Source organism: Sapajus apella, unplaced genomic scaffold (assembly GCF_009761245.1).
Source record: "Sapajus apella isolate SASKATOON/1434 unplaced genomic scaffold, GSC_monkey_1.0 scaffold264, whole genome shotgun sequence".
NCBI lineage: Eukaryota > Metazoa > Chordata > Mammalia > Primates > Cebidae > Sapajus > Sapajus apella.
Genome location: NW_022437204.1, coordinates 71420 through 83860, shown reverse-complemented (window position 1 = coordinate 83860; position 12441 = coordinate 71420). Strand labels below are relative to the sequence as shown.

The 12441-nt window shown below is 42.5% G+C and overlaps 1 protein-coding gene across 3 annotated transcripts in view; it reads right to left on the bottom strand.

Annotated features, from left to right (window-relative positions):
• The window catches only part of CNOT6 (CCR4-NOT transcription complex subunit 6), an 84837-nt gene that overhangs the window by 51130 nt on the left and 21266 nt on the right, over positions 1–12441 (bottom strand). The gene's annotated exons all lie outside the window — the stretch shown is intronic.

Genomic DNA, 12441 nt, shown 5'->3' with positions numbered 1-12441 from the left:
CATGTGAGGCTTGAGCCCGGGAGTTTATGAGACCGGCACCAGCCTGGGCCCCATCTCTTACCAAAAAAAATTTAAAATTAGCCAAGCATGGTTGTATACACCTGTAGTCCAGCAACTCAGGAGGCTGCGGTAGGAGGACTGCTTCAGCCCAGGAGGTTCAGGTTGCAGTAAGATGTATGTGCCTGCACTCCAGCCTGGCCAACAGTGAACCCTGTCTCAAAAAAAAAAAGCATTATGGTTGCACGTGATTTTTTTTTTGAGACAAAGTTTTGCTCTGTTGCCAGGCTGGAGTGCAGTGGTGCAATCTCAGCTCACTGCAACCTCCGCCTCCTGGGTTCAGGAGATTCCCCTACCTAAGCCTCCCGAGTAGCTGGGACTACAGGCACGCACCACCACATCTGGCTAACTTTTTGTGTTTTAGTAGAGACGGGGTTTCACCATCTTGGCCAGGATAGTCTCAATCTCCTGACCTCACGATCCACCTGCCTTGGCCTCCCAAAGTGCTGGGATAACAGGCATGAGCCACCATGCCCAGCCTGTGTGTGATTTTTTAAAATCCTTGTCCATAATAGATGATACATTCTAAAATATTTAGGTGAAATAAAACATCACTCCCATGCATATTCCCTCAAAGCCCTTGTTCCTGTCTCGCTTTTATTCTTTTGGCTAAAACATAATCCTGATCTAACCAATTGTCCACCTACTCTGTATACCCATGCAGCTAACACAGCTGGAGAAAAACCTATGACCACGTGAGCCTAAAGTGTGCCAGTCAGCAATAATTCCTCACACTCTATATACTGCCCAGAAATAATACTGTAAATTCCTAGTCTATCCCCTTCTCCTACATGACTTTTGTCTTCAAACCTCCAACACCTACTCCTCCAACCTCCTTCTAAGCTGATGACCTTACTTCTATTTTCAAAATGAAACAGAAGGGCCCTTTCTACAGACTCCCACCTATACCAATCTATCCCTTCCCTTAACACGTAAGCCATTTGTGCACGTCTATCCACCCCATCATTCTGCCTATTCAAGGACATTACTCTGGCAATCCCTTCCCTCTTCTCATAACATTATGCCACCCTACTGAATCTTTACTTTCAGCACACATATATGTGATATTCTTTCCTCTATTTAAAAAAATGTCTTAACTTCATTTCTCACTCCAGCTACTTCCCTTCTCTCATTCTCTCTATAGCAAAAACAATCCTCAGGAGTGGTCTATGTTCTCTTCTATTCTCCTCCTCCCAGTTAAACCCATTCAAATGAGTACGTGTTTTTAACATTTCACCAAAAACTATCAAGAAGAAACCCAGTAGCCAGGCACAATGGCTTACGCCTATAACTCCAATGCTTTGAGATGCTGAGGGGGGAATATCACTTGAGCCTAGGAGTTCAAAGCTGCAGTGAGCCATGATCACGCCACTGCACTCCAATCTGGTAAACAAAGCATGACCCTGTCTCTAACAAATTTCTTTTTTAAAAAAAGAAACCCAGTGATCTTATATTCTTATTTCCAATGGTCATTTCTCTGACCTCTTTTTGCTTATGATCAGCATTTGATATAGATGATCATTCCCTCTTTGAAACACACTGCTCGGTTCCCAGGAGAACTGTTTTCTTGATTTTCCTCCTATCTCTCTAGATTTAGTTCTTTTGCTAGTTCTTCCTGCAGAGTTGCAATTATCTCCATTTTACCAGAAAACAAGCTCAAAAACGTTTAAGCAATTTGCCCAGTGTTACAAGGCTAGGAAATAGCAAGAGTCAGGCTTTGAACGAGTCTGACTAAAAGTTAAAGCTAATGGTCGGGCGTGGTGGCTCACGCCTGTAATCCTAGCACTTTGGGAGGCCGAGGAGAGCAGATCACAAAGTCAAGAGATTGAGACCATCCTGGCCAACATGGTGAAACCCCGTCTCTACTAAAAAATACAAAAATTAGCTGGGCTTGGTGGTGTGCGCCTGTAGTCCTAGCTACTAGGGAGGCTGAGGCAGAATTGCTTGAACGCAGGAGGCGGAGACTGCAGTGAGCTGAGATTACGCCACTGCACTCCAGCCTGGCTCCTGGCGACAGACTCTGTATCAAAAAATAAAAACGTTAAAGCTGATTTAATTATGCTAGGCTGCCTCCCTGCTGACAGGAAGTAGAACTACTTTTTTTTTTTTTTTTGAGTCAGGGTCTTACTCTGTCACCAGGCTGGAGTGCAATGGTGCAATCTCTGCTTATTGCAGCCTTTACCTCCCAGACTCAAAAACCATCCTCCCCTCAGCGTCCCATGTACTTGGGACTACAGGCATGTATCACCAGACCCAGCTAATTTTTGTAGAGATGGGTTTTCACCATGTTGCCCAAGCTGGCCTCGAACTCCTGGGCTCCTGCGATCTGCCTAGCTCAGCCTCCCAAAGTGCTAGGATTACAGGCAAGAGCCACCGCACCTGGCCTACTTTTCAAACATAGAAATGGGTTTTGACTGTATAGTCAAAGCACAGAAGGAGGTAAGTAATCCTAAAAAGCTGCTTGAAATAAGAATATAAATGGCCAGATAAAACAAACTGATCTCATACATTAATTTCTCCAATATAGAAATATAATAACTGCTGTTTTTAGACTGATACAAAATACCCAGTACAGAAAGGTAAGCATAAAGAAGTGTTCATTCTGTCTAGAGGACAATGTGGAAAAGGAAGTGTCCTTTCTGAATGACATGAATATATCAGTAATAATCTAGAAAACATAAAATGCTCTGTTCTGTGCTACCAGAGCTTGATGACAAACATCCCTTAAGATCACCTAAATGCCACTATTCTGACCAGATTCCACTTACAAAATAACTATCTGATCTTCATTAGCTTTCCCAAATAGAACTGAATAACGATAAGAAATTGCTGACCAACTATTCGTATTTTAGTTCTATTAATCATTTGAATTCTTGATTGAAGTTCAGAAACATGACTTATCAATCTCATGTAAGCTTAGTGTGAATCAATGTTCAGTTTGATCACACTTCAAGAAGAGTTACTGGCCTAAGAAATCTGAAAACCATGCCCTGTACCTATGGCCATTCCATCAAACAGTCTTGATTTCTGCCTAGGCATCCAATCACTCCCTTTCTTGGTTTTTCGTGAGATCGGCTGTCTTAAAATTTAAGGTACTCATCGTTCTAATCCCCGAAGCACTGAAGAGATTTTCAGTGCTTCTCTATTTTCCAAATATCTGAGATTGGGTATTAGGAAGTAAATAAAGAAGGTTAGAATAAAAGAAACACGGCAGATTGGACATATGCCCACTGAAAAACCCAATCCATTTTTCTGGGAGTCTGACAAAGTATAGCATTGAAGTCTCGGTAACAGAAAGGATACAGAAATACAGGCAATTTAGGATTTTTCCCAAGGCTTTTTAAATCAACAAATAGTTCTTGCTCTCTAAAAAGTATAGTATGCCACCTAAGATTACTATCTAAAATAATAAAAGTATTCCCCCAAAAAAATCTGAAAACTTTCAAGGAGAATTACAAAAGAATACTTTTTTTTTTTAATAGCTAGGCCAGAGTCAGAGTCAGCAGGCATATAGCACCTAACTAGTTAACATCTTACCAATCAAATGCCAGGCACCACTACTGATCCTGGCACAATAAAACAAAAATCTCTACCTGTTTCAGATCTCAGAGCACTTTTTCATGATCTTAGAATAATTATTTCACTCAAACACAAAATGTTACTTGTATTTATTAGAAAGATATGCTTTCAGATTTGCTTACAAAATAGCTTAAACATACAAAACCTATGACCATCCTGGGAAAGTCAGTGGTGCAAAGCAGAATTACAAACCATGAAAAGACCATACAAAAACATTTAATTAAAAGCGGCCTACATATATACGAGAAACTTCGAATGCTTGCCAGAATCTAGAGGAAGAAAAAAACCTTCATGAATCCAATCTACTTCACATTTCTAGAAATGCTGGAGGTTAGGGGGAACTGGGGATAGGAATCACAGTGAGGGGTTATAAGAGACTTAGTGGTGTTGAAAGTAAAATGCTCAGTGCTGCAAAGTGAAAATAGCACCCAGGCAAGTTTTCTCAGCAAGGCAATTTACTTCTACAGAAGGGTGTGTCCCGCAGGTGGAACAATGGTGAGAACACACCAGACAAGGGAGGGGGAGAGGGTCTTTTCCCTAAGGCAACTAGTCCCTACTGCTCTGTCTTTTCCCTATTGGCTAGGGTTGGACCACACAGTCCAAGCTAATTCCGATTGGCTATCTTAAGGAGAGCAGGGGTCTGAGTTAGGGTGGCAGGGTAAGTAGTTTCAGCAGGAAGGATGGTTAGAGAGCAGGTGACTTAGGATGACTAGGGACAGAGCAGGTGACTTAGGATGACTAAGGATAGAGCAGGTGATAGAGGCTAGAAAGGGGTTGTTCACTAAAACTAGGGGTAAGGAGATGTGAAGAACAAAGAAGTTAAATTTTACAATGGAAAACAAAGAACAGAGAAGCTGAACATACCAATATGCTAGTTCTCTGAAGAGTAACCCAGCACTCACTGTATTGAACAATTTTCCCTGTCTTGAATTTTAAAGGAAGCTTACAGGCTAAACCTTTGAAGAAGAATTTTACTGTATCCTAAAACTTCCCCCTTTCAATTTTTATAGCTCTTCCTCTTCAAACCTTTTTAACATGTCTTCGCTTTGCTGTCTGACTTGATCCTCTAAAAGAAAAAGCTTCTCTGAACAAGGTGGAGAAGAGTTAAGGGAGGTTTTAATAAGTGCTGTTTCTCAACCGGCGACGGTGGCTCAAGCCTGTAATCCCAGCACTTTGGGAGGCCGAGGCGGGTGGATCACAAGGTCAAGAGATCGAGACCATCCTGGCCAACATGGTGAAACCCCGTCTCTACTAAAAATACAAAAATTAGCTGGGCGTGGTGACGTACGCCTGTAGTCCCAGCTACTCGGGAGGCTGAGGCTGGAAAATTGCTTGAACCCAGGAGGTGGAGGTTGCAGTGAGCCGAAATTGTGCCACTGCACTCCAGCCTGGCAACTGGCAACAGAGTGAGACTCTATCTCAAAAAAAAAAAAATTAAAAAAATAAAAATAAATAGGCGCTGTTTCTCTAAGTCTTTGCACTAGCCCATGGACACATGGTATGACATGACACCCAACAAGAATCAGTACACCTATTACGGCTGCAAGACAGGTAAGAATTCATCAATTTGATCTGCCACTCCGTAAGGGTCATCTAGTAGTGGCCTAAACTCTTTTTTTTTTAACTCCAGACTTTTTATTTTATTTTTGGGAGACGCAGTTTCACCCTTGTCGCCCAGACTGGAATGTTATGGAACAATCTTGGCTCACCACAACCTCTGCCTCCCAGGTTCAAGCGATTCTCCTGCCTCAGCCCCCTAAGTAGCTGGGATTACAGACATGCGCCACCACGTCTGGCTAATTTTTCATTTTTTAGTAAAGATGGGGTTTCTCCATGTTGGTCAGACTGGTCTCAAACTCCTGACATCAGGGATTACAGGTGTGAGCCACGGCGCCCAACTAAACTCCAGACTTCTAAACTGGTTAAGGGAGCATTCACGAAGCCAATGGCTTCCCCTCCTTGTGACACCTCAATTAAGGGAAAGAGAGTAGGAACTGACTCTAGTTGTAAAGGGAAAAGGAAAGTTCTGGATATCCTTTTTACGTTGCTCTATTTCACACTGGAGCACCTTTAGGGAGAGGTCCTTAGGCTGGTAGGGGACAGGCTCCTGGGATGATTCCCAAGGGTTAGGATCCTAAGGAGAAGGAATAACGTGAGCAGACGAAGGATCTGGAGTGAGATGTAGGGTGGCAGCAGCTGCCTAAGGAGAGGGGTGGGGGTGCTGAGCAGGGGAAGAATATCTAGGGGATCCCATGTGCTGGAGTCTCATATACTTTTGTGATACTATATCGGGTTCTTCTCTGTTGTGTTTACGGGAAAAGGGAGGACAGGTCCCTGCCTCCAACAAAGAGCATAGTCTAGTTCCCCTTGAGAAACTGGATTTTGTCATTTACACATTGAATCAAAAGCTGACACATCACGTCCTCATTCGACCCAAACTTTGGCCAGAAGACTGAGGGTTTCAGGATGGGTCCCTGAGTCCAAATAAAATAGCAGTATTTTATCATTTGTTGCTTTTTCTTATGTTTAGTCCTCTCGTCTTTCCAGTATTTTAACATGAGATCAAGGGGACTATCGGGGGAATATCTTTATTATCTTTATTCTTCTTACTCCCTATCTTGCTTTATTTATTTTTTTTTTTATTTAAAAAAAAAGAAAAAGAAAAAAGAGAAAGAAAGAAAGAATAAAAGAATTAAAAAAAAAAAAAAAGAATGAAGGAGAGAAGAAAGAGGAAGAGGAAGAGGGAGAACGGGAGTGTTGCTTTATTGCCCAGGCTAGAATGCAGTCTAAAAATGGGTATGCCTATAATTGTGCTTAATAATGGAGACATGAAAAACAATGAGGGAAGAAAATAACAAACAAGCAGCCAACGAATATTTCATTGAAACCTGTAAGTAGGTGTGATTTGGTACTGATAAGAGTGTTTATTTTGTGTATTTAAAGTGGAGAGTTCTATAAATGTTTATTAACTTTACTTGTTCCGGATCTGAGTTCAAGTCCTGAATATCGTTGTTAATTTTGTCTCGCTGATCTGTCTAATATTGATGTTGAAGTCTCCCACTATTATTGTGTGGGAGTCTAAGTCTCTTTGTAAGTCTTACATATGTGGGTGTTCCTGTATTGGGTGCGTGTATATTTAGGATCATTAGCTCTTCTTGTTGCATTGATCCTTTTATCATTATGTAATGTCCTTCTTTGCCTCTTTTGATCTTTGTTGCTTTAAAGTCTATTTTATCAGAGGCAAGAATTGCAACTCCTGCTTTTTATTTATTTATTTATTTATTTATTTTTTCTCTCCATTTGGTTGGTAAATCTTTCTCCATCCCTTTGTTTTGAGTCTTTGTGTATACCCCTATCTTGCTTGGGGTATTTCCCATGTTGGGTCCTAGTTAGGCTCAATCCCTTGTACTAGAGATATTTTGCCTTTTCTTCTCTGGAGGCCTGCTAAGGCTCAATCTCTCGTGCTAGTGATTTCTTGCCTATCCTTTGGCACCTCCCCCAACTTGCTGGAGGCTCCTTGCACCCTCACTGTGCTTCACCCACTCTGGCCTCTCCCCTGGAAGAGATTTAGGTCCCTCTTGGTATGGGCATGCCAGTATAAACCCCATGGTAGGATCTGCCCTAAGCCATATGAGATGACCACAGAACCACAGATAGGACCCACTCACTCTGCACAGCAGTACTGCTTACTACCATTCACACAAGCAGCACCACAATCAGTAGTGCTTGTGGAACATTCACACACACACTCCTTTCAACCTCCAGAATATCCCAACCACCAAGGAATTACTTGTCGCCCCTGCAGCGTTTCTTATCTTGGTCTGGTCACAGAGTTACCTGGTCACTGCAGTACGTCAGAATCCTTCACCCAAGCTTCTAGTCTGTTTGTTTCTGTGTTGCTAAAAGCACAGGTTTATTCTTCACACCAGGTGGGTCCTAATCTTTCACCCTGAGGCCACTGCAACAAGGCAGTGGGACAGGTCTCCCCACAAGAAGTGACCGGAGACCCATTCCCCAGAGGAGAATGGGAAAATCCTGCGTGAGCCCCCAAAATTGTTGCAAGTAAAATGCTCAGTGCTGCAAAGTAAAAATAGCACTCAGGCAAAAGTTTTCTCAGCAAGGCTATGTACTTCTATAGAAGGGTGTGTCTTATGCATGGAACAATGGTGAGAACACACCAGACAAGGGAGGGGAAGGGGGTCTAATCCCTAATGCAGTTAGTCCCTATTGCTGTGTCTTTTTCCTATTGGCTAGGGTTGGACTGCATAGTCTAAGCTAATTCCAATTGCCTATTTTAAAGAGAGTCAGAGTGGTGAGATGAGTAGTTTCAGCAGGAAGAACCGTTACAGAGCAGGTGACTTAGGATGACTAAAGACAGAGCAGGTGATACATCCGGTGATAGAGGCTAGCAGAAGGCTGTTTACTGAAACTAGGGGCAAGGAGGCATAAAGAATGAGGAAGTTGGCTGGGCGCAGTGGCTCCCGCCTGTAATCCTAGTACTTTGGGAGGCTGAGGTGGGTGGATCACCTGAGGTCAGGAGTTCAAGACCAGCCTGGCCATCATGGTGAAACCTCATTAAAAAAAAAAAGAATGAGGAAGTTAAACTTTAAAATGGAGAACAAAGAACAGGGAAGCTGAACATACTGATATGCTGGTTCTTTGAACAGAAACCCAGAACTCATTGTATTTAACAATTGTCTCCCTCTTGAATTTTAAAGGGAGTTAACAGACTAAACCTTTGAACAGGAATTTTACTGTATCCTACAGCAGAATATGAGGTAAAGCAAAAAGAAATAAGAAAAGTTAAGAAAACCAACTGTAATAAAGATATACACAAGGGTCAAATATAAAAAGTTACATTTAAAGAGCTTAAATACATTTGAACCTCCTCTGGTTGGGCAAGAGGTGAAAAGAAACCTAGGAAAGGGGGAGGGCCTCTGGTCTGTTTTTCAGTCAGGAATCAAACATGTTCAGTGAAAACTGGGGAGAATCAAACATCTGAGTGCTCCCCCTCAGAAAAGGATTGGTAATTACAAAATAAAAAAAATCAGAGCCGAAATCCACCCATAACCGCCCCTGGCCAGCAGGTATGCCACAACCCAACTTCTCCCCCCAATAAGCAAAAGAAAAGCCATCTATACTTAACCTTCAAAATGAGCATTTAAGGGGAAAACAACAGGGGTGCCTGAGAAGCTGCTGCAAAAGAAAAGAGACATGATTTTTCCTCTACCCTCACACTTAACACGAACACTTCTGTGACCAGATGTTTGTGAAGGTTTTTCCACACACACCAAGCAATTCTCCAACATATACCAACTGAGTGTCCTACAGTTAAATTCAGTCCTGACAATATCTACCAGGAGTTAGATTCCACTGAAATTATGTGCTCAGTCCCACAATACTGCCCCTCTCTTCTTCAGACTCAAGTAATAGGTTCTCACACACAATTCTGGGTTCCCAACACTCTCTCCTGAAGTTGGATTAATTTGTTACAACGGCTCACAGAACACAGGAAAACACATTCACTGGTTCAAGGATATGATAAAGTATACAGATGGGGTTGTATATAGGGCAAGGAATAGCATAGGGGTGCAGTGCTTCCATGCCCTCTCCCACCTCAGTCTGCTTTGGGGACCAAGACGGCGCCATCACTTGAGCCCAAGAGGTCAAGACCACAGTCAGCAGAGATCGTACCACTGCACTCCAGCCTGGGCAACAGAGTGAGACCCTGTCTCAAAAACCAAGACATACAAGCAGCCGACAAACATGAAAAGATGCTCAACATAACTAAACAGAAAAATGCAAATCAAAATCACAATGAGAGACCATCTCACACCAGTCAGAATGGCTATTACTAAAAAGACAAAAACTAACAGATGCTGGTGAGGCTGCCCAAAAAAGGGAACACTTATACGCTGTTGGTGGGAATGTAAAGTTCAGCCATTGTGAAAAGCAGTTTGGAGATTTCTCAAAGAACTAAAAACAGAACTAGGCCAGGCCCAGTGGCTCACAACTGTAATCCCAGAACCTTGGGAGGCTGAGGCAGGCAGATCACCTGAGCCCAAGAATTCGAGACCAGCCTGGTTAACAAGGCAAAGCACTGTCTCTACAAAAAAAAATACAAAAATTAGCCAGTATGGTGGCATGTACCTGTGGTCCCAGCTACTCGGGAGGCTGAGGTGGGAGGATCATGTGAGCCTAGGAGGTGGAGTTTGCAGTGAGCTGAGATCACACCACTGCACTACAGCGTGGGTGACAGAGTGAAACCCTGTCTCAATAAATAAATAAATAAACAGATAGATAAAAATGAATTTTAAAAAAATCCTGCTGGGCACAGTGGCATGTGCCTGTAATCTCAGCTACTAGAGAGGCTGAGGTGGGAGGATCGCTTGGGCCCAGTTCTGGGCTGTAGTGCACTATGCCAATCAGGTGTCCTCACTAAGTTTGGCATCAATATGGTGACCTCCCAGGAGCGGGGGACCACCAGGTTGCCTAAGGACGGGTGAACCAGCCCAGGTTGGAAATGAAGCAGGTTAAAATTCCCGTGCTGATCAGTAGTGGGATCGTGCCTGTGAATAGCCACTGCACTCCAGCCTAGGCAAAATAGCAAAACCCTGTCTCTTAAAAAAAAAAAAAAAAAAAAAATCCTGATGAATCTGCAAGGAAAAACAAAGAAAAAGAAGAAAAAAAAAGAACTACCATTTGACCAGCAATTCCATTACTGGGCATATACCCAAAAGAAAATAAATCTTTCCACAAAAAAGGTACATGTATTCATATGTTTAATGCAGCAAAGTAATAGCAAAGACATGAAATCAACCCAGCTGCCATCAACAGTGGGCTAGATAAAGAAAATGTAGTGGACCGGGCGCAGTGTCTCACGCCTGTAATCCCAGCACCTTGGAAGGCAGAGGCAGGCGGAACGCAAGGTCGGGAGCTCCAGACCAGCCTGGCTGATATGGTGAAACCCCATCTCTACTAAAAATACAAAAAAATTTGTCCCAGTTTCTTTTTGGGGGGCTGAGGCAGGAGAATCACTTGAACCCAGGAGATGGAGGTTGCAGTGAGCCTAGATGGTGCCACTGCACTCCAGCCTGTGCTACAGAGGGAGAGAGGGAGAGAAAAGAAGAAAAGAAAAAGAGAGAGAGAGAGGGAGGGAGGGAAGAAAAAAGAAAAGAAAACAAAAGAAAGAAGTGGGGGGAGAAAAAAAGAAAAGAAAAAGAAAATGTAGCACATATATATCATGAAATACTACATGGCCACGAAAAAGAATTAAATCATATCTTTTGCAGCAGCATGGATGTACCTGGAGGTTATTATCCTAAGCGAATTAATGTAGGAGAAGAAAATCAAATACTGTGTAAGTGGGAGCTAAACACTGGGTACACACAGACATAAAGATGGGAACAATAAACACTAGGGACTATTAGAGGGAGAAGAGGGGAAGGAGTGTAAGGGCTGAAAATCTACCTATGGACACTACCTGTGTGATAGGATCATTCATGTCCCAAACCTCAATGTCACACAATATACCCATGTAACAAAGCTGCACACATACCCCCACATCTAAAAGTTGAAATTATTAAAAAAAAAAAAAATACTCAACCTGTAACTCAGCATATATATCTTTCAGTATTTATCCAAAAGAATGAAAATACACATACCCAAAAAGATACATATATTGTGAAAATAAGTAATTTAAAATCTAAACTGTTGGAGCTTGTTAAATATTTTGAGCCTTAAGAGAATGTGATTATGAGACCTGAGTCACTTAAGCAGGCAACTGTAACCTAGGCAGCTGTAACTTTTGGTTCTCTGATTATAAATTAACCTTATTTCTTACCTACAATGTTCTGTAAAATGTTGTAAATGACTAACCAGTGCCAGGGAAGATGTCTTCCCTCTTCCTCTTAACTGTTGATATTCATTACAGATTAATTTCCCTCTTTCCTCTCTCACAAAAAGATTTCACGACTACCACATTGTTTAAGATGGAATGTGGCTAGGCACGGTGGCTCACACCTGTAATCCTAGCACTTTGGGAGGCCAAGGTGGGTGGACTGCCTGAGCTCAGGAGTTCGTGACCAGCCAAGGCAAAATGGTGAAACCCTGTCTCTACTAAAATACAAAAAATTAGCTGGGTCTGGCAGCGTATGCCTGTAGTCTGCAGTTACTCAGGAGGCTAAGGCAGAATTGCTTGAACCCAGGAGGTGGAGGTTGCAATGAGCCAAGACTGCACCACTGCACTCCAGCCTGGGCAACAGAGTAAGACTTCGCCTCCAAAAAAAAAAAAAACAGACGGAACGTTAAACACACACTGGTAAAGAAAAAAAAAAAGCTGGCGGGGCGAGGTGGGTGGATCACCTGAGGTCAGGAGTTCAAGACCAACCTGGCCATAATGGTGAAACCCCATCTTAAAAAAAAAGAAAAAAAAGGGAAAAAAAAGAAAAAGCTATATGGAAAAGAAAATAATCTGTTACTCATTAAACTGTTGTAACTCATAAACCAACCTTGCCAAGAAAATGTTGTAATCCTATTAAACGTCTTTTTTCTGCCTACATAAGCAGGACCTTAACTTTTTTCTTTTCTTTTTTTTTTTTTGAGACGGAGTCTCACTCTGTCACCAGGCTGGAGTGCAGTGGCATGATCTTGGCTCACTGCAACCTCCGACTCTCTGGTTCAAGCGATTCTCCTGTCTCAGTCTCCTGAGTAACTGGGATTATATGCACACACCACCATGCCCAGCTAATTTTTGTATGTTTAGTACGGACGGGGTTTCACCGTGTTGGCCAGGATGGTCTCGAT